At 43.1% G+C, this 25,893-nt stretch overlaps 1 long non-coding RNA gene across 2 annotated transcripts in view; it reads right to left on the reverse strand.

The window, feature by feature from the left end:
- The window catches only part of LOC106005890, a 45,933-nt gene extending 23,601 nt beyond the window's left edge, over positions 1-22,332 (reverse strand). Inside the window, exons 1-2 of one of the 2 annotated variants that reach the window (XR_001179597.2) lie at positions 22,043-22,332; positions 18,883-18,966 (exon numbers count right to left, since the gene is read on the reverse strand). This is a non-coding gene — a long non-coding RNA (uncharacterized LOC106005890). The remainder of the gene's footprint in view (positions 1-18,882; positions 18,967-22,042) is intronic. The other variant, XR_001179598.2, reaches the window with a different exon arrangement.
- Positions 22,333-25,893: the final 3,561 nt, after the last annotated feature.

Raw genomic sequence — 25,893 nt, forward strand, 5'->3', positions numbered from 1 at the left:
CATTCTCATTATATCATTCCTTATATATGTACCATTGTATGATAAGGTATAAATGCTCATAACGTATACTCTTAGCTTGCTAAAAGCTATACAAACACAAAATGAAAAAGTTCTAGAGACCCACTACACAATAGTGTGAGTATACTCAACATTACAAACTGTACACTTAAAATTGGTTAAGATGGTGAATTTTATGGCATGTGGTTTTGCAATTTAAAAAAACTATAAGGGGTGACTGGGTGACTCTGTCAGCTAAGCATCTGCCTTCAGCTCAGGTCATGATCTTGGGGTCCTGGGATTGAGCCCCACATCAGGCTCCCTGCTCAGTAGGGAGTCAGCTTCTCCCTCTCTCTCTGTTGTTCCCCCTGCTTGTGTTCTGTGTGTGTGTGTGTCTCCATCTCTCATATGCAATGCTCTCTGTCAAAAAATAAAATCTTTAAAAATAAACTATAAGAACAAATCAAACTTAAAAATTAAATAAAAATGACATCAACAGATAAATTCAAATAAAAAACAATATTTTAGTGTAAAAGTGGTAACATTTTGCTGAGACTAAATAGCCAGTGTTGGGTTTAATTTATCCGTGTCATTACAAAAGCAAATGAAGATTTTTTTTGCATTTTATCTTTCAATTGTTGACTTAAATGTTTGATGGTGAAAGTAACGACAGTCGTTGACTCACAATCATTATCATTATAATTTTGCCTCCCATCAGGTTACTCATTTGAAACTATCAGTTGATTATTTTAATTGGTCCAACTGATTTAAAAAATGGTTCACTTCAAAATATAATATTGATAAATCATATTTTTTTGAAACGCTCCTAACAAAAAACTCTTCATGGAGAATATTTGCAAGCTGGTATGTCAAACAAACATAGAATCAAACCAACACATCTGCTTATAATCTGAATTAAGTGACTGCTTTGCCTAGCTTCTTTTGAATTTAGCCTATGCTACCATGAGACATGTAATGACTCAATTTTCTCTCCATTTTTCTCTCTTTGAACTACTGTAAAACTTCATTTATGCTGGTGCCACAATTCCTTTGGCCTTCACTTTGCATGAACACGTTATCTGTGTGTTAAGTCATCTTTTCTCATTAGCCTGTGACAATTAAAGTAGCCTGGCTATTTTTATGATGGAAAATCAAAACCAATTTATTAAATACCTTTAGACACTAAATGTAATTGCATCTTATTGCTGAAAAAGAGCAACTTTAGCTTTTTAATTGATAAGATAATTCACTTTGATTTCCATCAAATAGAAAGCAAGATAGTTTTTGTTATTTTGATGCCCAGAAGGCCAATCTAAAGATTACGAACACATTAAAAGTTGAATATTGCCATATTAACAGTCACGTGGTACCCACCCAATTTTAAACACAAAGCACCACCAACAAGAGGGTGGCTATAAAACAAACATCCCAGTTGAACCAAATAAGCTTATATTTTATTGTATACATGCTTTTAGACTATGGCTGAAATGAAAACAGTATTTGATGGACCATCAATAATATATACAGAGACTTCTATAGTTTGAGGAAAAACCGATATAGAGAGAGATAATCCAAATCTTTGAAGAATTAGAACACCAGAAAATTGGGGTAAGGGGGGCATCTGCATGAGAGGAAGGCCTGGTGCAGGGTGCTGGGTGTTGGTGAAGAGGGTTGGCTTGGCTCAGTGTCAGAACCAAAAAAGCAGGCTGAGTGGATGGCTCAGGGCAGGTTGCTGGAACCCAGGTGGGTTGAGGATTGGGCATGGGTCGGGGAGGCAGCCCACCTGGGCCTTCAGAGCCCACATGGGGGCAGGGGATTGTTCTTACAAAGCGATAAACCCGTGTGTGGGGTGTCCGAGTCCAGGCAGGGTGAAGAGGGCGTCCCTGCAGAGAGGGAACTCGGTAGAGGATTTCAGAGCCCAGGAGAGATGAGCGGGGTATCTGTGTGGGAAGGTGGTCCAGCATGGGTTGTTACAGCCAGAGCAGGTGTGCTAGCTCCTAGCATCCAACAGGAAGAACATAGCATCACTTCTGTGGTGTTCTTGACAGAGACATAGAACTTAATTACGAGAAAACATCAAACACAAATGGAGGGACATTCTACAAAACAACTGGTTTCTATTCTTTAAAAACTGTCAAGGATATGGAAGTCAAGGAAAGAAAGAGGAAATATTCTAGACTGAAGGAGACTAAGGAGATAGGAGAAATCATTGCATCATGTGGTTCTGAACTTGAATCTTTTTGCTATAAAGTACATTATCACATTATCAGGCCATGGAGAAACTTGACTAGTGTCTGAACATTACACCTCAATGTGTCAATGTTAGTTTCCCAGCGTTGCTGTTGGGAACTGGAGCTCTAGAAGGGAAGGTTTCTCTTTGAGGAAATGTGCACTGTGATATTCGGGGGTGTTGGGGGAATCGGATTGGCAACATCCTTTCAAATGGTTTGGAGGAAAAAGGTCTTTGTATCTTACTCACAACTTTTCCGAAAATTCGAAATTGTCTCAAGATTTAAAATTTAATGATATGTAGTTAAGTTTTAAAAAATGATAAAAGCGTACATACGAAGGATGACCAGCCATACAGACATATCTTGCAAAATAATAAGAGTTCTCATATTGAGCATTATTATGTATCAGATACGGGCGAAGTAGTTTAAATGTTTTATCTCATTTAAATTTCACACCAATCTTTCGAAGTGGGTGTTACTAGTTTTGTTTTATAGATGAGGAATCTGAGGCTTGGAGAGGTTGAGTAACCTCCTCAGGTTCTTAACTAACCTATTGTACTATACTGCTCAGAGAAAAGACTGGGAAAAGCTTCCGAAAAGATTGTGTAGGGACTAAGGTCATGCCAACCCAAGACGAGCCACTTTGGCATGAGGATTGTTCTGAGCTGAAGGCAGTCAAGACTCTACAGGCTCAAGAGAAATCTCTGTCCCTTCCTTAACTACATAGAAGAATTGAAACTGAGGGTCCTAATAAGTAAGGGTTATTAGCAGAGATCAATTTTATCTGGGTGACCCATCTGTATGGCAGGGCAAATATCTAATTACCCATCATCCGCTCTTCTTATCACCTTGTGAAGCACATTCTCTTCCTCTGAAGTCCCAGGCCCTTCCCCTTCTTAGCCCAGAATGAAATACAGACCTCATTTTGCCTGTCTTTGGAATTTCCATGTCTGTGTGGATTCCCTGTATGTATGCTATTAAATTCGATTTCCTCTTGTTAATCTGCCTTATGTCAATTTGATTCTTAGTCCAGCTATAAGGACCATGGAAGGCAAGAGGAATTCTTGCTTCCTGACCTTTGGAAAATGTTCAAAACAGAACTGCCACTGGGTCGTGGGACTTTGAATGACTTTTAGTTTTTCCTTTTGTCATTTTCAGTATTTTCCAAAATATCTACAATGACATGTTGCTTTTGTAATTACAAAAAAAAAAAAAAGAGAGAGAAAGTTTTCATTTAAAAACTAAATCATTTGTCTCGGAGCAATTTGTAAAAATGTGCTGATTATTCTAAACCCTATTGAATAACCCAAACTATTAATGGTGATACTGTCTTTTAGTAGTGGTATTATCTGTGACTTTCATTTTTAATTTTTTGCTTCTGTGCAATTTGTTGTTTCCATAAACAATCCATTCAACAAATACTGTAATCTGCTATGATTTATTTTTATAAGAAAAAAATGTTTAATGTATTATAGAAGTCCAAAGTTATAAATTTCATTCAGAAAAGAAAAGGATAGGAAGGATAGGTGTGCTGAGAAAAAGACGGCCCCAGGATATTCACAGCAGTTATGTTTTCGTGCAAATTCGATCTTTTAAAAATACCTTTCTAGGGGCACCAGGCTCAGTGGGTTAAGCCTCTGCCTTCGGCTCAGGTCATGATCTCAGGGCCCTGGGATCGAGCCCCGCATCGGACTCTCTGCTCAGCAAGGAGCCTGCTCTCTCTCTCTCTCTGCCTGCCTCTCTGCCTACTTGTGATCTCTGTCTGTCAAATAAATAAATAAAATCTTTTTTTAAAAAGTAAATAAATAATTTAAAAAAATAAAAATACTTTTCTATGCTTTCCCGGTTTTCAACAATAAGAATTCCTTATGAGGTGCCTGGATGGCTCAGTCATTAAGCATCTGGCTTTGGCTTGACATGATTCCAGGGTCCTTGGATCAAGCCCCTCACTGGGCTCCCTGCTCAGCAGGAAGCCTGCTTCTCCCTCTCCCACTCCCCCTGCTTGTGTTTCCTCTCTCACTGTCTCTCTCTCTCTCTCTCTCTCTGTCAGATAAATAAATAAAAATCTTTTAAAATTTAAAAAAAAAAGAATTCCTTATATATTCTATTCATGGTGGTGTCTTCAGTGCCTAGAACCTTAGAACCAATCAAGAAGATTGGTTGAAAGAATAAATGTTTTTGAACATTTATACCAAAGATGTAGTTTTCAAAAATAGCATTGACCTGTAGTCATTCACTCCCTTATGGTAGTTTGCAAACTTTGCATTCAACCCATGCTCTCTTCCACTGGAGAAGATCTATGAGAAGGCCCAGGTGTGGCAGGGAGTTCTCATGCCATTTACTGGGTGGTAGTAATGTGGAGAACCATGTTACAAGAAGACAGCATGAGTAGAAAGAGGGGACACGCTATTCAGAAGAAGATCACAATGTTCTTTTATTAAGATTTCTATTCAAACAATTTCTCGGAGGATTGGAGGTGATAGATCATTATACTAGTGTCCACTGAGGATAGACCTTGTGTTGTAACAGGTGGGTTTCTTGGTATGGTGCTATCTAAGGTTTGCAGAGGATGAGAGAAGGAAGTGTGGGATAAGGTGGGGATGACTCAGTCATAAGCTTCTTTTTTTGCTTATAATTATGAAGTTCATTTCTCTGGTTTTATACATGAACTTGGATCGTGAACCTTAAGGGACAGCACATATCAGGCCAATGTGGGGAGATAAGTCCCTGAGGCGGCGCCTAGCTCAAGCCGACTGCCCAGCATCCAGATCTCCACTCGGCTGTCCAACTCTCAACTCATTTACGGAGGAGGTTATACACTACAGTGATATTGCCAAATGTGAAGATTCTAAAAAACCACACCAGGTAATGCTCATGTATATCCAGGGATTACTAGAAGAAACAAAACTTTGAAGTTAGCCTGGAATCTTCTCTCTCTCTTTTGAGCCACACACTGGCAAATTCTGTTGGCTCTACCTTCAGACTATACCCAGAACCTGACCATGACCCATCTACCCGTTACTGCACTTGGATTATTGAAAAAGCCTCTTAACTGCTGCCTGCTTGGCCCACACAGCAGCCACAAGGACCCTTTTTAAAACCTAGCTCAGTCTTTACACAAAAAATTGCAATGACCATCACCCATGCCATAAGGTGCAACCTAGAGTCCTACGACTCTCTGACCTCTCTGAGCTAATTTCCTACAGCTTTCCCCTTGCTCACTCCACATTAGACACCTCAATCTGCAAACCTCACACATGCCAGGCACACTTTGCTGTATCCTCTGCAGGAAGTAGTCTCCACCCCCAACCAAATGGCCCTCCCTCTCTCAGGATCTCTCCTCAAATCTCCTTATCAGACAGACCTTTCCTGACCCTCCACATCAAGCAGAAACCACCTACCCGTAGACCATCTCCTCTACCTTGTATTTTTGTCTTCATAGCATCATCTGGAGCAGTTCTGCCTGCAAAGTGTGTCTGATTTTCCTAAACTCATGGTATGACTGCACTCCCTAACCTTTTGACATTGGATGCCACCACGTGATTTGCTTTGTCCAGTGACACGTAAGTAGAAGGGCCATGTGTCAATTTCAGGCATAAGCTTAAAGATCCAGCGTGCAATCCACCACTCTGTCTTCTCCCTCGCCCGTGGGGACTAGCCATACTCCAGGTGACGGCTCTCCGGGCAGCCCGGGTTCCGGAGCAAAGGTGCACAGAGCCCCCAGCTGTCATGCAATGAACACGCAGTGTAAATGAGAAAGAAGCTTTGTCTTTTTAAGTCACTGCGATGGGTTGTTTATTCCACACTCTCTGACATACTACATATTTATTAGTTTACTCCCTCCCCCGCACCCCCTCTAGAATGTACTTTTTTAATGACTGTAGGACAGTCTGTTCACTGTTCTAGTACCTGGAACTGTGCCTGGCACATGGTAGGTATTCAATGGGTATTTGTCATCTGAGTGAATGCTAAGCTGATCACACCAACTGAAATCGGAAGATGTGACAATGACAGGTGACTCTAATCCTGGACTCACCTACAAAAACATTCATCCTACCTGCTCTACCCATGAACAAAATCGCCCTGATTCAACCCAAAGTGTGGCTGCTTATCTCTCACCAGCCACTGTCTGAAGGCACACATCGCCTTCGGGTGCATAACACAGCTAGTCACAAAAGCCCATAAAGTAGCTGAAGTTACAACACAAATGGAGATCTGGCCTACTGCTGAGGGGACTCGGTGACAACCATAAATAAAAAGCATTAGCAGTGTTTGTGTCGATGCTGAATACTGATGCGGTTTGCTTTCCCTGTGTGGACATTAGCATTGGTAATGAACCGAGCTTCAGAGGACTGGGATTTCATCCGCCGTTATCATAAATTGGTGTATGAGCCCCTCTCAGGACTTTTGCAAAAGCTGTGTGTGCTTTTGTGAGCTGCTTTCTTTTCACGTGCTTCCTCCTGGTCTGCCTGAATCTGGATGGGGATAATGCATTTCCTGTATCATGTGGCACCGTACAAGGAAACTCATTGTATCCCTTCAGAGGAAGAGTACATCTGTAAGTAGTTTTTAAGAGCGCACTGAAGGATCTTGTTAGGGTGACTTATTCTCCCAGTTCCATTTGGTTGATGAAGTGGATCACGTGACCCGTGTGCATAATGAACGGCTTCAGCTGCTGCCAGTGGGAAGCTCAACCTATAAAACACGAAATCTCATGGCCTCATTGAGGGCAGAACGAGCTGATCACATGAGAGCGAAGCCTGCCTCGTTCTGAACTGTCATTTCTTACCCTCGCACACAATGCGCCAGTGTTGCTAGGCTGTTGCTTTTACTTTCCCCCAAAGTCACTGCCTCTCCAGCTTATTCCTAGTTCGCGCAGGAAAGGCACTTCTTTCCGCATACGATTCCCTAAAAAGCTGACATTATTAAGATGCGCAAGTCATCGTCTATTAAACGCACAGGCAAGGACTCTATGCCGTGTCATTAAAACGGGAAATGTTTCCGGCAGAGAGCGGGATTGGGGGCTGGGGTTGGTTGGTTTGCTCTTCCCCCATATCTTTTCCTCTCATCCTTTTCTGCATTTATTTTCTTTCTCTGTCCCATTACTTATTTTATTCCTCTTTACCCTCATTGATAATTCCCCAATGACGGCAATCACGGGGGATGGACGTGGTCTCCCATTTTCCATGGTCGATAGAAAAAGGTGATGTCTAAGCCAAAAAACACAAGTGATGAGCCTTTTCCAGGAGTGATCCGACTTGCATTCTGGGAGCTTCTGAGTCACTGAGGGACCTGTAGCGAATGGGGAACTAAAACTCCAGCTTCCAACAGGATAAGAGAAGAATGATGAAAAAGGCTGTGTCAGTTCAACTCGCTTCTACCACAAAGTGTTCACTTGTGTTCACCAACATGCTAGGCACCATGCAGGGAGCTGAAGAGAGCGTGTGGTCCTTGGAAAAAGTCAGTGAATCATTGGGGGTGTATGGGGACATAGCCAAATGCTATAGCAGCGACACACATCATGGGGCTTCTTCGGGTGGTCCCCGAGGAAGATCTCCATGAGGTCTTAAGTTGTCAGGCAAGGATTTGGGCGGGAGGCAGGAACTGAACTAGAACTTGAAGTGCAGGTAGGTGGTAGCTGCCATCCGAAGAGCAAAATCCTCTCTGATTAAGAAGGCAAGACTTGTTGATCGAATTCAGCTGTCTGGGGCGCCTCCCCTCATGGCCTCGGTTCCCCCAACTAACCGCTCACGTCAGCTGCGCAGGTTATCTCAGGAATGTTAGCAACAAATGGTCATCAGGTGTTAGCATGAGGCAATTCATCACAACAGAAAGTACCAAGATGTCACTGCTGTAAGCTTTAGATTGATTACAAAGACAGCAGAGTCGTTTTATATACCAATGGGAGTCACGGATTAAAAGCGCTGCTGGGGGCGCCTGGGTGGCTCAGTGGGTTGTGACTGCCTTCGACTCAGGTCATGATTCCAGGGTCCTGGGAGTGAACCCCATGTCGGGCTCCTTACTCAGCAGGGAGCCTGCTTCTCCCTCTCCCTTTGCCTGCTACTCCGCCAGCTTGTGCTCTCTCTTTCTGTCAAGTCACTAAATAAAATTAAAAAAAAAAAAAAAAAGCACTGCTGAATTTAAGGAAAATAGAAAACATAATCCGGGAAATGAGACCTTCCAGCAGAAAAACAGCCTACGAAACTTCTTTGGGAGACCTTTAAATATGTCAGATTTGGCTTTCACGACTTGAGTGAGTTTTCCTCTGTAGACAGAAAGCTGGCGTTGGGGCACCACCGGACGCACCCCCCGCCCTGGGCACCTCGGCTCCCTCCTGCTGACTTTGATGCTGGCTGGCAGCCTGGGGTGAAAATCCCTGGCTCTTTTCCTCAGAGAACTGGCAAGGCTTGGCAGCAACTGGTGCGTTCACAAAGAGATGGGAGTGACTTATTCGCAGGGTCGGCGAGGGTGGGGGTGAGAGGCAGCTCAAGGCCAAGAATTTGACTTCCTGACCCTTCCAGAAAAGTAGAGCACTCTTTAATTTATTCCTAATTGGAATACTTTGCTGTGGTTTTCCTGGCCACAAAGCACGCCCTTTTAACCATTTCTTCTCAAAAGACCTTTATTAGGTTTGATTTCGTTGTTTCTGTATCAAAATAGCTTCCATGGAAAAATCAGTACCAAAAATGTCCCAGATTTCCGTTTCACACAACTCAGTAATAGGGTTTCTGAGGTCTTGAGGCCAGGACTTTTTAGTCCTTTTGGGTCTGAGGGGTTGGGAGGAAAAGTTAAATAGAGTTTATGAAGGCGCACCTGGGTGGCTCAGTCAGTTAAGCGTCTGTCTTCGGCTCAGGTCATGATCCCAGAGTCCTGGGATCGAGCATCACGTCGGGCTCCCTGCTTGGAAGGGAGTCTGCTTCTCCCTCTGCCTGCTGCTTCCCCTGATTGTGCTCTCTCTCTCGCTCTCGTTCTATCTTAAAAATATATATATATAGAGAGAGAGATTATGAAGGCTAGAAAGAAACTCTTTGGGACCATCTCCCTTATTGTGAATAACACGAAAATTGAGTGTGTGTGCACTTGCTCATGGTTGGTATACTTGTGTGCCCGCACACACACACCTCCTCACACATCACCTATTTCACTGAAAAATACCATGATAGAAAACTTTATTCTTGTGTCTAAGGTCCGGGTTGTAGTCCTTCAACGCTGGCCATCTGAGAGGCAGACATGTTTGCAAGCAGCTGGGAAGACAGCTAAGCCGTCCGGCTGCAATGCAAAATGAGATTGAGTTGATGATTCTACTGGGAGAAATTTTCCCCCGTTTTCATTCCCAAACTCCGCTACCCCCGCTGCCTGTAGGAACTGAAGTCACGGTAGATGGTACTCAAAAGTAATAACTCCAAAGAGACTCTGGAAAATCAGCATGCAGAAGGCAGTTGGCCCCAGAAGCCAAGGACTCTTGGCTACAGCAGTAGAATGTTAAAGCCACACAGCGGTAAAAGGAATCTGGGTTTCCTATATTTAAAATCGTCTATTGTTTCAGCCTTCACTTTAGTGAAATCAAGAGGATAAATTAAAGATTTGGCTTTGGGAGTTTTTATAAAAATAGGGTGTTTGTGTTGTTATTCCTTCAAAGATGATGAAAACGCGGTGCTGAAATTGAGATGCCTTCCGAAAATGACTCGGAATCATTATATTTGTGAAGCTGGGCAGCCCTGATCTGATATTGTATGCTATATAAATCAACTTTCATTATTCTTTAATGACTCTTTGAATTCTTTTCTCTCAAACTCTGCAAGCTTGACTTGTGTTCACCTTGCTGTGGAATGCTTTAAAGGGCATTTCATCTAATAGCAGGGGGACATGATAAATTATAGATACCAAATCATATAGTAGTGATTTAGGCAGCACTAGGGTAAGGCTGTAAGCAAGAAAATAAAATTTTCCCAATCAACCTCTATATTAGGAGCAAAAAAGAAATCGCTGTCTGCATAATTAAAGAGCAACATGTCAACATGCTTGTTAATATGCTAATCTGAAGGCTTTTTTAAGAAAACTTGTAATCACAAGGCAGAATACTGGGAATATTTATCAGTTTAACTGAAGAAGTTCTGTATTTATGAATGAGTATGAAATAATTTTGTTGGGAGTGTGCTCTGGAAATACAGATACCAAGGAAGAAAAAAAGGAACGGGGTCTCAGTCTCTTAGACACTTGTGGTGGCAGGACAATGAGGTGGTTAAGAGTGACATGGGTCGGGGCGCCTGGGTGGCTCAGTGGGTTAAGCCGCTGCCTTCGGCTCAGGTCATGATCCCAGGGTCCTGGGATCGAGTCCCGCATCAGGCTCTCTGCTCAGCAGGGAGCCTGCTTCCCTTCCTCTCCCTCTGCCTGTCTCTCTGCCTACTTGTGATCTCTGTCTTTCAAATAAATAAATAAAATCTTTAAAAAAAAGAAAAAGTGACATGGGTCTAAATTTGGGCCAAGTCCCTACTAGCTTGTGTGACCTCAGGCAAGGTACTCACCTTCTTTAGGCCTCTGTTTCCTCAACTGTAAAATGGGGAAGTTGGCGGGTCTGACCTCACAGGTTATTGTAAAGATCACAAATAAGGCATTTAAAGTAGACTCTGACAGAGGAAGCACTCAGTCAATATGGTTTATAAAATACTTGATCATCCCTCCGCCCATACTCCTGGGTGGCTTCTTTTCTTACTCTGACTGGAAGCCAAAATCCTTCCCGTGTCCTGTGAGTCCCAACACAACCAGCCTGTTTTCTCCATGACCTCATCTCCAGCTGCTCCCCCTCTCAGCTCACCCGCTGGCCTCCTGCCTGTCCCTGAGACGCAGACACGCGAGGCGCCCTCCCATCTCAAGACCTCTGCAGTTACTCCTCCCCTGCCTTGAAAGTTGTCCCTTGGACATCCTCATGGGTGACCTGTCACTGCCATCCCGTCTTTACTTCAAAATACCTTGCATGAGTCTGTCCTTGAACTACCACCTGAACATTTCAACAGCTCGTCTCCATTGATAGTCTAGGGTCCCCTTTCCTGCCTTGTTCTTCCCGTTAGCACTAACTCCTTCCTAATAATACCAGTAACTAATTCATAGTATTTGTTTTCTACATCTCCCACCAGAACCTGAACTCCAGGGATGCAGGGATTTTTGTTTTAGTCACTGCTGTATCCCCAGCGCCTAGAACTGCGCTTGTCACCACAGTAGCCATCAATAAATAATGCGAAGGCTGAATGATGGTGTTCCTTAATTTCCAAAAGAGGACAGTTCTCGGAACACCTGGCTGGCTCAGTGGGCAGGGGGTGCACCCCTTGATCTCAGGGTCATGAGTTCGAGCCCCACGTTGGGGGCAGAGATTACTAAAAAATAAATAAATAACTTAAAAAAAATAATAATTCTACCTGCACATATATTTCCTCCTTCCAAGTTTAGTGGAGCGTCATTTTTCTGCCACAGGAGTTTTTCTTGGTTGTTATGATGACTGTCAACCCTCGATACAGCGACCACCACTCCTTAAAGGCCTGATAACTACAGAAGGAAAGGGAGAGGTTCAAGCGTAGCCATCCAGGCCAGGGCACAGTTCTTTTTCTAAGTCTCTACCAGTTCACCTGCAGGAGGCAATACTGCTGCTTGCTGGGGCTCCCTATTTCCTAGTCCTTTATCCACAGATAAACCAGGGACGGCTTCCCATACGCCCTTTCTACCTCGTCCTTCTAGCCGCGAGGTGACGATGCTTCCTGAGTAAATATGGCAAATAATCTCTAAAATCTGAGTGTATGCAAGGGCAAAGCATATATAATACTCTGAGCTCTCTCTCTCCCCACAAGATTTTTTTTTAATTTTTGTAAAGATCTCATTTATTTATTTGTCAGAGAGAGAGAAAGTGTGCACACACGCACACACAAGCCAGGGAGTGATAGGCAGAGGGAGAAGCAGACTCCCCACTGAGCGAGGAGCCCAATGCGGGGCTCCATCCCAGGGTCCTGGGATCATGACCTGAGCCCAAGGTAGATCCTCAACCTACTGCGCCACCCAGGCGTCCCTCCCCACAAGGGGTTTTTTTAAAGGTGTTGTCAAATACTGACCTGCTTAGTGGGTCAGGCAGTAAAGCGGAATGTAAGATTTCCTGTGCTCCAGACATTATACTAGGGACCTAACATATGACATCTAATTTATTCCCTCAGCCATCCTGCAACGGCCGTACTATTACCCCCAACCTTTAGATGAGGAACAGAGGTGCGATCAAGGCTCGGAGGGGCTAGGGGACCAGCTCAAGGGCACCAGACTAATAAGTGGCGGAGGAAGACACGGAGCATTTATCAGAAACATGACAACCACTTTCTTTCTCTCTTTGTCCCTGTAAGCAGTTTCCTAAGCATTAGATCAACGGGTGTGTCTTGAGCCAACAATTTTGGAATTACAGAGTTAGTGTTCATGATGGATTTCCGCAGCCCCTTAAAGTTACTGGGATCTCAGCAGCTTCTCCTCTCGTCAGAGTGGTGAGGACCTGCACACCAGGGACAGGCTGACGTCAGAGGAAGAGCGGCCTCTATGCCCGTCCGTGCTCCCCATTAGTAACCAGATGTGATCTCTCCCTCTCTCCTCACTTTACCCCGTATGGCACTTACACTGCTCTGCTTTGTTTGATAAAAATGTATGTATTCATGGGGCACCTGGGTGGCTCAGTGAGTTAAAGCCTCTGCCTTCGGCTTGGGTCATAATCCCAGGGTCCTGGGATCGAGTCCCACACCGGGATCTCTGCTCATCGGGGAGCCTGCTTCCCTCTCTCTCTCTGCCTGCCTCTCTGCCTACTTGTGATCTCTGTCTGTCAAATAAATAAATAAATAATCTTTTTTTTTTTTTATCGGGGAGCCTGCTTCCCTCTCTCTCTCTGCCTGCCTCTCTGCCTACTTGTGATCTCTGTCTGTCAAATAAATAAATAAATAATCTTTTTTTTTTTTTTATCGGGGAGCCTGCTTCCCTCTCTCTCTCTGCCTGCCTCTCTGCCTACTTGTGATCTCTGTCTGTCAAATAAATAAATAAATATTTTTTTTTTTTAAAGTATGTATTTCTCTTGTTCTAAATCCCTGGTGGGCACAACTGCCCCTCCTACCTGATGCCAGGTGGGATTCCACTGGCTGGGTGTCGTAGTCTTTGTGTCCCCCCACCAGACAATGTTAGCGCAGGAAGATCCCACCCAGTCTAACTTCCTAATGCTACTAATGGTGAGAGTGAAGCCTAGCATGGATCCGTAACTTGGTCGAAGTCACAGAGCTGAGACCAGAGCCCTGGTTTCCTTAGTTCCTTAGTTTTTCATTATACCACACTATCTCCCTTGTCTATAAGCAGAAGTACGATGTGAATGGAACGTGCTTTAAGAAAAAAGCTATCAAGGCACCTGGGTAGCTCAGTCCATTAAACGTCTGACTCTTGATTTCAGCTCAGGTCATGATCTCAGGGTCGTAAGATCAAGCCCCATGTTGGGCTCCACGCTGGAGCCCACTTAAGATTGTCTCTCTTCTTCTGCCCCTCCTACCCCCTGCTCGCTCTCTCAAAAAAGAAGGAAAAAAGCTATCTGGTTGGTAAAAGCTGTGTAGGCAGCTCAGGGTCCTGCAAAGACGGCAGTGGGCACAGAATAGCTCATGAACTAAATAGCGATCATTTAACTAAGTTGGTGGCCGCAGAAATGGAAAAAGGGAGGCAAATGCAAGAAACACAATGATAAAGACTCGCTAGGACTTATAACTGATTTGGGGGATAAGTTCATGGGGTGACAGAAGGAAAGTCAAAGTTGAAGCCAGAGCAAGTCTGGAATAGTGGTTAAGCAAGATCTGGTTTCGAATCCCAGATCCTATGTGCTTATATATATGACCCTCTGTTCATTCAATAAATACGAACACCAGCATGAGCCAGGCATTATTCTAGGCACTTGGGCTATATCAGAGAATAAAACCGACAAAGATCCTGGAGCTCATATTCTAGTCACGACTTAACCTTGCTAAACTTTCGTTTCCTCAGACGTAAAGAAGGTAGTACCCATTCATGCGGTTGTTGCGAGGATGAAGTACTCAACTGACATTAGAGATCATCATGCCCGAGTTTTGAGTCTGGATAACTATGATAAAAGTGCTAGTAAAGAAATTGTGAAATTGGAAGCCCAAGATGGTTCAGAAGCCAGCTTCGGGATTAGCCTATCAAGTTACATACAGTCCTTTACCATCCCAAGTTTCTGGTAACAGGTGTGACCCAGGATGGCGACAGAGTTCAATCTGTATGTGTACCAAATTTAAATTTGCCTATATGTCCTGATGTCCTTTAAATAAAAGAAGTTGATGTTGTACCCCCAAAATCCCAGATTCTGAGTTTGGCCTCTTGCTAGGTAGGAGGAAGAGACCTCTATTGGAAGGACACTCACTCTGTGCTTCCGGGTCTGGGCTCTGTCTTGATATGCAAGAGCCCTGGGGGAACTGGGAATGAGGTGGTGTGTGGCTGGTCACGGGGCAATGATGAACACCCAACCAACCATTCATGGAACTCTACTGTCAGAGTTTAAGACTACGCGACAAACAATCTCCAAGGGGACAGAGGAAAGTGCAGTTCAAAACTCCAGACTGAAAAAAGACTCATGAACAGAAAACCAACACTGTTTGATGGCAGCATGTGGGTTATCAGGAGAGAGAGACCTGCGGGTGTCCACCAACTTCCATGGGCGCAGATGGGAAAGGATCCTAAACAACCATCAGGGTTTAAGAACACCCAGATTACCAAGAGCTACACGTCTAACCAACAGGGGTGCTCAGAGTGTGGTCCCCAGACCAGTGGCATCACTGTCACCGGGGAACTTGGTAGAAATGCAGAGTCTTGGGTTCCATTCCAGACGTACTCCCAGAATCTCTGGGAGGGTGCAGCCCAGCAATCTTCATTTTCACAAGCATCCAGATGATTCTCTGATACTCAAGTTGGACAGCTACTGAGACACGCTGTTGAGCTCTCAGCTCTCTTCCCAGCTGCCCGTCTCCAGCCTCCATTGCTCACCTTCCAAAACGTATTTCCCTTGAATGCCTCTGTTTCCGTATTTCCAGGGTTTCTTTTCTTTCTTTCTTTCTTTCTTTTTTTTCCCTATACAAGACTCTGTGAGGTGGAGAAATGATAAATAGTAGGTCCCATTGGGGCTCGAGTCAGTGAAGACCCTGAACTTTATCCCGTCACTCAAGATCTGACAGGAAGGTTACATAACCCATATTTATCCTTGTAGAATTTTCCACTTGTTTTCATGTTCATTAATAAGGTACTTCTGATTTTTTTTTTTTGTCTTCTCTGTAAGACTGTGAACAGGACAAAATTGGGCCTCAAACCCAAGGCGAATTAAAGTAATCATGGATAATAAAAATAAAAAATAAAATAGCAGCTATAATCAAACATTCACTACATCATAGACACAGTGCTATATTTTACATGACTTCTTAACTTAATCCTCTAACCACTCAACATTAAACTCTTTTTTAAAATTAATTTTTTTTTTTTAGTAATCTCTACACCCAATGTGGGGCTCGAACTCACTGAGTCACATGTTCTTCCGACTGAGCTAGCTAGGCGTCCCTGCATTAAAATCTTACTAATACATTATACATTCGAGAACACTGAGGCTCTGACAGGTTAAGTATATTGTCTAAGGTCAAATATCATGATGTGGTATACAGGTAGGGTGATGGCAAGCAAGCTGACTCCAAAACCAAAGTTTGGGTCACTATTCTCACTGGGGAGCATTCCAAAAATATTCATGCTGGGACCCACCAGAGAGCCTAATTTAATCCGTCTGGGTGGGGGCCCAGTCAGGGATACCTTTTATAAGCATCTAGGTGATTCCACCATAGGCAGGTTGAAAACCTCAATATACAACACCATCTCTATATCTCCATGCTTACACAATAGCACACCTACCCTAGATCAGCTGCTCGTAAGTAGTGGAGCTGGGTTCTGAATTCAAATCTGTGTGGGCCCAGAGCTTGTTTCAATCACCACCATCACCTTAACCACAACGTCTACCATTTCCACTCTAACGCCACTTTACACTGAAGATAGACGACTTACATGGCATATTCAAAGACATGGAACAACAAAATTTCTCCAGTCAGCATATCTAATAAAAGATGCTGCTTTCAAAGAATATTTTTATGACTTCTTAAATCATCTAAAGTTGTCATCATCAACTTTTTCATCGGCTTTTAAAGGTTTGGCTTCTAGAAAGTATTCCAAGCATAATGGCAAAACACCCAGCTTGCCTATGAGTTTATAAACTGAAGTGGTTCTTTGGGATAAACAAAAAATCTTTTCATCTAAAATTTTAATTGAGACCAATTCAGGGCCCTGGGAATTAGTTCCCGTGTTTGGCTCAGGTTTCTGGCACTGAGCACTGGGCCCTGGCCTCAGGCCTGCCCTGGGTCACCTTACAGCTGCACCTCGGGGCTCTATGCCAAGAAGCTGGTCTCATGGCAGCTCTGCCCTATGGCTTAACACCAGAACATTGAGCCTCGATACCCAACCCGGCTGAAAGCAATTCACATGACCGCAACTCTGTTTAGCAAACAACCTACAGGAGTCATTTCGCATAGCATTGCAGCACAGCACTCTCTGACATTTCTGGAAGAAAAGAGGACTCATTTTCAGCAGTTTGTATAGGAGCAGGGAAGGGTGTTTCTCAAAGTTTAATTTATACCCAGAAAGTTGTAGATTGATGTAACCGTCACATAAAAGGGAAAACGTCTGTCACTTCCATTTGTAGCCGAGTTTGTAGCAGCTTTTTCAAAAAAAGGAGAAGATGAGGGACCAGCTATCCTGGTTCAGGAGCAAGAGAACTCAGGATTTGAAATCTGGTCTTCCCACTAACCAGGTGGGTTTAGGCAGAGAACTTAATTTCATTGTGCTTCGGTTTCCTCATCTAATAAAATAAGGTTTTATTTTTAAATGAATACTAAGTATCAGTCCTAAAATTGAATTATGTGGATGAATACATATTTATAGTTTTTCTAATTTGGTATAACCATTTGATACATCTCCTTACTAGAGAAAATCTGAATTTCTAAAAACCTGAGCTTGACATTAAGGATGGAACTCAAGAGCCAGAAATTGTAGATTTTTTAACTGTATGAGGTTATTTAGACAATGTACTCTAACTTGCTTCTTTTATCTTCTTCTTTTGTCTTCTCTTTCTTTTCTTCTTTTTAAAATGCAAGAAATATTTTCTGAGTTCTGCTGTGTATCAGGCACTGAACCAAGAGCTAGAAACCAAGACTGAATCCTTAGTCTAAAAGAATTTCTAGTACCTTCCATGCGAGTAAGCAGGTTATTAACACACAATGAAGAAAGTGCTACAATAGAAGTGAGCAGAGGGCACAAAGGCAGACAAAGGCTTAGTCTCAGGGTGGGGAAGGAGTGGGAGTCAGGCCAGGGTTCCTGGAGAAATGCATCTGAGCTAAGGCCAGGAGAAGGGGCCACCTTTCTAGGCAGAAAAACAGCAGAGGCCTTTAAATATCACAGAGGGAACTCTGAAATGGTGGGGAGGATTACCCAAGGGCATGCAACTGGCCAGTGGCAGAACTGGAGCTCAAGGCCCTAACCCCCAAATTATAGGCTTGGTTGAATGTCAATGACAGGAATTAATAGACTTTGTGTTTGGTTTTTTGGCAAAGGTGAAATATTACAGTGCCTGCTTTGGCTGCCACTAACTTAATTAAGATTCAGGGCTCTTCCTGGACTCTCTAGCCTTAGGACCTCCCCTGTCTGGCTCCAGGGTCTTCAGCAGTAACTCATCAACACAACCACATCAGAGACGCATCAACTGAGAATCACCACCACCAACCTACTCTAGGGAGGAGACTTTCAACTGCTGAGTAGTGTGGGTGCATACAGCTCCTGCTGTGACTGGCTTAGGAGACAAGTCTTAAGTTAGCAATGGCTCGGTTACAGAACAGTCTTAAGTCATAATGACCATCTTCAGATATTTGAAAAGTTGTAGGAGGGATTCAATCTATGCTGTGTGGGGTGAAGTGGAAGAATCGGATTCAGATGAATGTGTAGGTACAGATAAGTATATTTCCCAAAGTAAGACGAACTTGAGGTTGGAGGTGTTCATCAGTAATGGCTATCCCTACACCTACAGTATTTAAAACAAGGGCGGAAGAACCACTTCGCTGGGATGCCACAAAGGGGATATAAGATTTGATTTATAGAGGTCGAATCAAATCCTTCCAGCTCAGAGTTTCTGTATTTTTTCAGTTGGGCCTCGCCAACTGAGGTCTAATTGTTCTAGTTTCTTATCTATTCTTCACAAAGTATTTACTCTCAGTTCTAGTTAATTAACATTTGCAGGCACATTCTTTTTACATTTCTATGCAAAGAAAAACTTACTATGTGGTGTGATGTTTAAGAAGGCAATTTAGCTGGGGTTTTTTTCCCCTCATAAAGCAGTAATATATTTATTGCTAAGTAGTGAAACTGTTCTATTTATGTGAGAAAAGGGGAGGTTTGGCCTATTTGGGCACAAACCACACTGACCTCTATCCAGCCTGGTGCATGGGTACTGCCTTATTTCAGGTTCACTTTGCCGGTGTCCTTATATGCTGGGGTCTACCCCCTTACCTACCCAAAGGAAACTTTATAGACTCTTCCTTTCCTTTCTTCCACCTTTGTTTTTCTTTGTGAAAACTGTGCCGCTGCTCCCATTAGTCTAAAGGTATGGACAGAGAAGGGAGAGTATAGTCAGTGAAAATTGAAGATATAACTGGTAGTTCTGACAGGTGCAATTTAGATTTTGTTAACCCTGAATTACTTTCAGAGAGCAGTGGTAAAAGATGATTTATACTGTTTTGCAAGGCAGACTGCTCTGTTGCTAACACAGTAAAGTAAAAAACCATATAATTTGTTATTACCTGCTTTCTATGCTTGGTGCATGTAATGTGTTATAAATCAACTATATTAAAAATATTTTGTTTTAAATTAGTATTTGGAGGGGCGCCTAGGTGGCTCAGGTCATGATCCCAGGGTCCTGGAATGGAGACCCGCATCGGGCTCTCTGCTCAGCAGGGAGACTGCTTCCTCCTCTCTCTCTGCCTGCCTCTCTGCCTACTTGTGATCTCTGCCTGTCAAATAAATAAATACAATCTTTAAATAAATAAATAAATAAATTAGTATTTGGATCATATATTACCCAAGGTCTAAAACATGTATGTTTTAAAACAACATAATAGTTTTTTTCAAAAAGAGAAAAAGGAAGGCAAGCCCATTTTCTAAGTGTTCAAAATCCAACATTAAAGGTACCAGCCGAAATGAGACGGCTCTTCCCTATAAGCCAGGGAACAGAAATGGCTTTAACGTATTATGCAAAGGAATTTTTCCTGCACTAGCTCCCATAGTCTACCTTAGAGAGAAGCTTCGGCTCAGCGCTACACTGAAAAAACAGAAGTTCAGCGGCCGCTGATTAGAGCAGTTTATTATGCACTGAGAGCGACACCGGCAGCGCTCCGTGCAAAGTTACAGGGACCGGCCTCTGGTAGAGTTGTTTACTAGGCATGGGATGAACAAATCATCTTTCTCAAGGTAATCCTGCGGAGGGCCTCCCCTCAAACAGTCATCAGCATCCCGCCCCTGCACGCAAATGTAAAAGCACAGCTGGACAGTACGCAGATACGGTAGCGGTAGCGCGCTGGAGAGAGCTCCACGGAAACGACTCGCAAAACTTGCAAGGGCAACAGCGAGCAGCCCATAGACTTTGTTTTGTTTTGTTTTTTCCTTCCGGTGGTTCCTCATATGACAAAAACTTTTTTTTTTTTAAGATTTTATTTATTTATTTGACAGATCACAGGTAGGCAGAGAGAGAGGAAGGGAAGCAGGCTCCCTGCTGAACAGAGAGCCCAATTTGGGGCTCGATCCCAGGATCCTGGGATCATGACCTGAGCCGAAGGCTTTAACCCACTGAGCCACCCAGGTGCCCCGACAAAAACATTTTGATGAATGATTTCTTTGATCATCAAGAGTGATAAAAGCAAGGGGACACCAGGCCAGATCTCCTGACATCAGCGTAGGGGGAGAGCCGGAACTCGGGTGTTGCAGCGGGCAGAAGAGGGCGGTGACCCATTTTGGAAGGCGGGAAAGGACAACTGGGAGCCGAGGATGGAACAGTCTGCAAAGCCGGCGAGCAGATGACACAGAAGATTCTACAGCTGCTTGCCGCAGCTGCTCTAAGAGTCTCCTCTGCTTCAGAATAGAGGCAAATGTGTTTAGAAATGAAAGGCAAGAGGGGAGAGGAAAAATGTACCTTCCATTTCTAACCAACTGGAGTATATGCTTCACAAAGCACACTCTGTTCTCAGGAGGTGGTTATTTTTAGGATTCAAATATAGGCAAAATACTAACCAGCAAACTCTATGTGCTTCTTAGCTGCAAGTACAATTGGGAATACCCAATTTATGCTGCAGTTTCTAAAGACAAACTTGTAGTTGGAGCCTTGAACATTAGAAATGGTAGCAATTTAGTAATAGGATAGTTTATGGCCATGCCCACCTGTTACTGAACTCATAAAATGCTTTGTTGTATGTAACCTTCATTTTTATATGCTGTAGGGCACATAATGGCTTTAAGCCATTATTTCTTGTTTTAAATTCAAAGGAGGGTAGTTGATCCCCCTACTCTGAGATGATTTCCAAGAACTCTGGACTATTCGGACTATCGGAAGGACTGGCTGTGGCTGACTTGAAATCCTATCCTCAGGAAATAAACACACGGTTGGGGACAGAGAGGTCAGGGGCGGGCCAACTCCACCCATCCCCGGGCTTTCTTCAGGACCCACCAGCCTCCTAAACAACGGGGTTTCACATTCTTGATAGCAGAGAGCGCTTATAATCAGAAAAAGATATTCCTCATAAATGTCAGGGACAGAGAGAAATCACAAAAGAGGAGGAAGAGAGTTAATAATAACCGCTTAGCTGCTGGGCTGTTTTACAGATTAAAAAATAAAACTCCCATAAAGTTTAGTAATTCAAGTCACACAGGAGGGTCAGAAGTCAAATAAAGGTCTGTGAACACCAAAATGTCTTTCTACTTCTGTAAGACGGCCTGAGGGATAGCCGGGGTGGGGGGTGGGGGACGGGGCCTCTCGAAATTCTATAGAGCTCTTCCCTTGTAGGGTTTATGACCTACAGACAGAATGAGTATGTCACTGACTCCAAAAGGCTAAGACGTTTCTCAGGCTATCTGCCTTCGCAGGCAGGGTGCTCTCTCCCAACCCCAGTCAGACACTTCGAACTACGAAAGTTTACTCCAGGGTCTCCTGCCAGGCCTGAGTCTATGGAGGCCGAGGGCCAACAGCTGCCTGATTTCCCAGCTCAGGGAGGCCTGGCATGACTCCGGCCCTCCGAGTCTATTGCTGTGGTCTGAGCAGCCTCAAAGAAAACAAACATGCTACTAAACACAAAGAACTTGGTTCTGTTGAGATGTGTTCCTATAAACACGTTTCGAGAAATGAGGTAACTTCGACGAGCAGCTCAGCTAACAGAATAATCGTGCTGACCTCCAGCATGAAGCCATGGTCATAATCTGATCCCCTGTCTGATCCTCGGGCCTGTCCTGTTACCCCCACCCCCCCCCCCACGCCCACCCCAGGTCTGTCTGTTCCAGAGAGGATGTCTCTTCATTGTTCCCACATGCTTCCCTCATTCCTGCCTTCATGCCCCAGTTGCTGTGGAATCCTCAGGCGGAAATGCTTTCACTACGCCCCGCCCATCTCTCAAGACCGGTATCAAACCCACCTTTTCTCCACTGGGAAAACTGAGGTCACTTCAGTCAGCAGTGGCCTCTCCAGTCCTGAAGAGTCATCACTGTATCTCCACTATTTATGTTGTCATTCGATTATGCCCAGCTTAGCATGTGACCGTAAGGACTTTGTAAACGTTCATGAACTCATCTTTGGAAATCCTGCCAGTTGCCAAACTGTAAGCATCTGTTGACATACTCAAATGACTGGCAAAGAAGCGCCATAGCAGCGTTTCCTAACCTTAAATCTATTCTTTTTCTTACTTTGGGTTTAAACCAGATGTGAGCTGAGGAATGCTGTCCTTTGAGACTCAACGAAATTGGCTCAAATCCTGTTCCTTTGTGTGGTGGGAGCCCTACATTCCTTCCTGCTGGGGATTCTGGAAGCGGGTAGGGGTAGTTTATGATTTCTTTTCCTAGTCACCTCTGGCTCCAAGTTCTTGCCTTTTGTGGACTTAGTTCAGTGGCTCGGACGAGTGTTTTGCTCTCTCTGAACCCAACATCTCCAGCTATGGAACTCAGCTCCTTTTATTGCTTCAGTAAAATGGACTAAAGCAGGAACGATACTCCGATACTCCGTTAGGAGAAAAACGAGAAGTGTGTTCAGGTCTTCAAATATTGATACTTCATTGTACATACTATTCGCCTTTGACGAGTTAGAAGAAAAATACTTTGTATTAACTAATTCTTCATTACATAGGTAGAATGCTAGAAAGAATTTTCTTTGTCATTTTCTAAGTGACTCTGATTTATTACTCGTGCCATAACAAAAGAATAAATGAAAACTGCTTCATTATTTTTCACATATGGCAGACCAGTAATTGCTAATTAAACATATACTGACTTTTAAAGTTAATTGTAACTTTACCTCAGATAGATAGTACTGTGTTTTCTGTTTCTTTGTTCCAAATGGGATGCTTCTTGTGAGAGGGGCAGTAGAATACAGTGGAGGAGCACAGACTCTGGCATCAGACCGTGTGGACTCAAATCCTGTCCTCCCACTTACTACCCATGTGACTTGGGACCAGCTACTTAACCTCTCAGCAACAAATAGGGATAGGAATAGTACCTTGCTCCTATGGATTAAAAGAACGTGTGCAGTGTTTTAACACAGTGTTGGACACATAGTAAACACTATGTAGGAGTTATTTTCTTTTTTATTTGGTATCACATGGCTTATGCTACAAATACAAATGGGCTGAGTTGTGTCTCCTCAAATTCATGTGTTAAAACCCAATACCTCAGGATCTCAAAATGTGACTGTATCTGGAGATAGGACCTTTAAAGTTAAAAAGTTAAAATGGGGTCATTAATCCAAAATGACTAGAGTCCTCACAAGAAGTGGAGATTAGGACACATACAACAGAGAGAGAGGGATGACCAGATGAGGACACAGAAAGAAGGGAGCCATCTGCAAGCCAAGGAGAGAGGCCTCAGGAGAAACCCAACCAGCTGACACTCTTGGTTTTGGACTTCCAGTCTCCAGAACTGTGAGAAAATAATCTTCTGTTGTTGAAGCCACTCAGGCTGTGGTAATTTGTTATGGTAGACCTAACAAAGTAATACATGCATCAAAAGTAAATGTATTTTAAAAAATTAAATATGGTAAGAAACTAATGATCTGTTATTACAATTGAAATTGGTAGGATATGTCTAGTCCTGGTTCTGCCACTTTCTGGCCACGTACCTGTAGACTAGCAACCTAGAGACATATGTAAGGACTACGTGAGCTCCACGACTTCATGGGTACATAAGAGTAAACGAGAGAACATGTAGCACAATGCCTGACACATATGAAATGCTAAGCTAATAAAATTCTATCTATCTATTTAAATTCTCTTAATAGGGGCGCCTGGGTGGCTTGGTGGGTTAAAGCCTCTGCCTTCACTTCAGGTCATGATCCCAGGGTCTTGGGATTGAGCCCCACATCGGGCTCTCTGTCAGCGGGAGCCTGCTTCCTCCTCTCTCTCTGCCTACCTCTCTGCCTACTTGTGATTTTTGTCTGTCAAATAAATAAAATCTTAAATTCTCTCAATAGTGGGGGTAGCAGAACAGGGGAGATATTTTCTCAGGATCCGGCATTTTCTGTTTTGGGTGGAGGGGTGTGTGTGTGTGTGTGTGTGTGTGTGTGTGTTTAAATCTGGATAAGAAAGCTGAGAGGCCCTTAGAAATTAGTGATTTCTCCAAGGTTATAAAGAGTGTGGTGGAGACGGGATTCATAGGAAGGTATATCTGACTCTAAGACCCATTCCCTCCCCACTCTATCAATTATCTTTCCCATTAATTTTCTACAGCCTTTAGGTTCTAGTATGCTGTCCACAGTACTCACCTAATACATGCTTCCCAGTATTTATATTTATATATATATATATATTTCTATTATAATTATAATATTATTATATATAATATATATAGTTAAAATTGTAAATATATACATATATATTTATTTGTGAGCGGTCATGAGGCCAGAGCAATAAGAAATTAAATATCATTCTCAAAGGATCTTCTCATATATAAAAGAAAAACAAAAAATAAAAAAATAAATAAAACCCAACCTCCAGGTAGAAGTAATTCTAGCTTTGGTAACTCTGCTGTAATGGAGACTGCCGGGGTATAATGGCCTCACAAGAACATGGAATAAATTATTATATTCTCACGTTGCAGTGTCCTGATTTGAACCAACAGACTATGATTTCTAAAGGATTATAACTTGTGCTGCTATTGGATCAACCCCAATGTCTACTTTTAGCACTGAACTTGCTCCAGCAGTACTTAGTCCTAGTTAAATAAGCAAAGTGTGTTCTTAGTCGCTAAATGATAGCTCTTCATTTCGTTTTGTAACTTGTCCATACTGCCAGTCAGGAATCACACACCAGCTACCTATGGAGACATTTTTAAATGCCCCAACAAGGTGTTTTTCTAACTAGTTTCTTTAACAAAAAAATAAACCAATAAAACAATAAGGTAGTAATTTCATGAATCATTTAGTTTTTACTAAATTACCTCCCAGAAAATGTTTCATTCCATCATGTGAGCAGGTGTTCACTGATTTAGTTATATGTGAGCACATATTTACTTTGCTTTTGTTAAAAAAATAGACTGGTTCTTAAAGAAGGTGATACCATGCAATCCAGGAGGAAGAACAGGAGACTCTTTTTTTTTTTTTTTTTAAGAATTTATTCATTTATTTGACAGAGAGAGTGACAGCAAGTGAGGGAACATAAGCAGGGGGAGTGGGAGAGGGAGAAGCAGGCTTCCCGCAGAGCAGAGAGCCTGAGGTGGGGCTTGATCCCAGCACCCTGGGATCATGACCTGAGTCGAAGGCAGATGCTTAATGACTGAGCCACCCAGGCACCCTATACTTCAAATTAAAGAAAAAAAAAACTTATTAGGGGTGAAAAAGACCCTTCATTTTCAAAGAGGTTGGCAACCATTGCCCTAGCCTCCCTTTGATTTCTTCCTCTGCCTCTTCAGGAATGGAGCAACAACAAAAAAAGAGAGTAGCTAGATGTGGTGGTAAAGATCATGGCAAAGCACTGCCTGATAGCACTTTTATCAAGCAGGAGATGTGCGACGGAGCAGCTGGAACACGATTCCTTTTTTGTTCTATTTGAACTCAAACGCTGAGTCACGATCCCTCAAGAAAAGAATAGAACCACTATATGGACAATGACTGCATTTCACTTGAATTTCTGTGACTCGGGATTCCTCAAAAAGACTGAAAGTGCTGCGAGGGCTTCTAGATAAAGCAGGCTGTTAAATTACATTTCGTAAACTAGGATTTCGTAAACTAGGACAATAACAAATTAAAAAAGAAAATCAGCAGGATTTCCAGTCAAGGTGGCAC

The sequence above is a fragment of the Mustela putorius genome, unplaced genomic scaffold, assembly GCF_011764305.1.
Source record: "Mustela putorius furo isolate JIRA1106 unplaced genomic scaffold, ASM1176430v1.1 tig00000450_pilon_pilon_pilon, whole genome shotgun sequence".
Classification (NCBI taxonomy): Eukaryota; Metazoa; Chordata; class Mammalia; order Carnivora; family Mustelidae; genus Mustela; species Mustela putorius.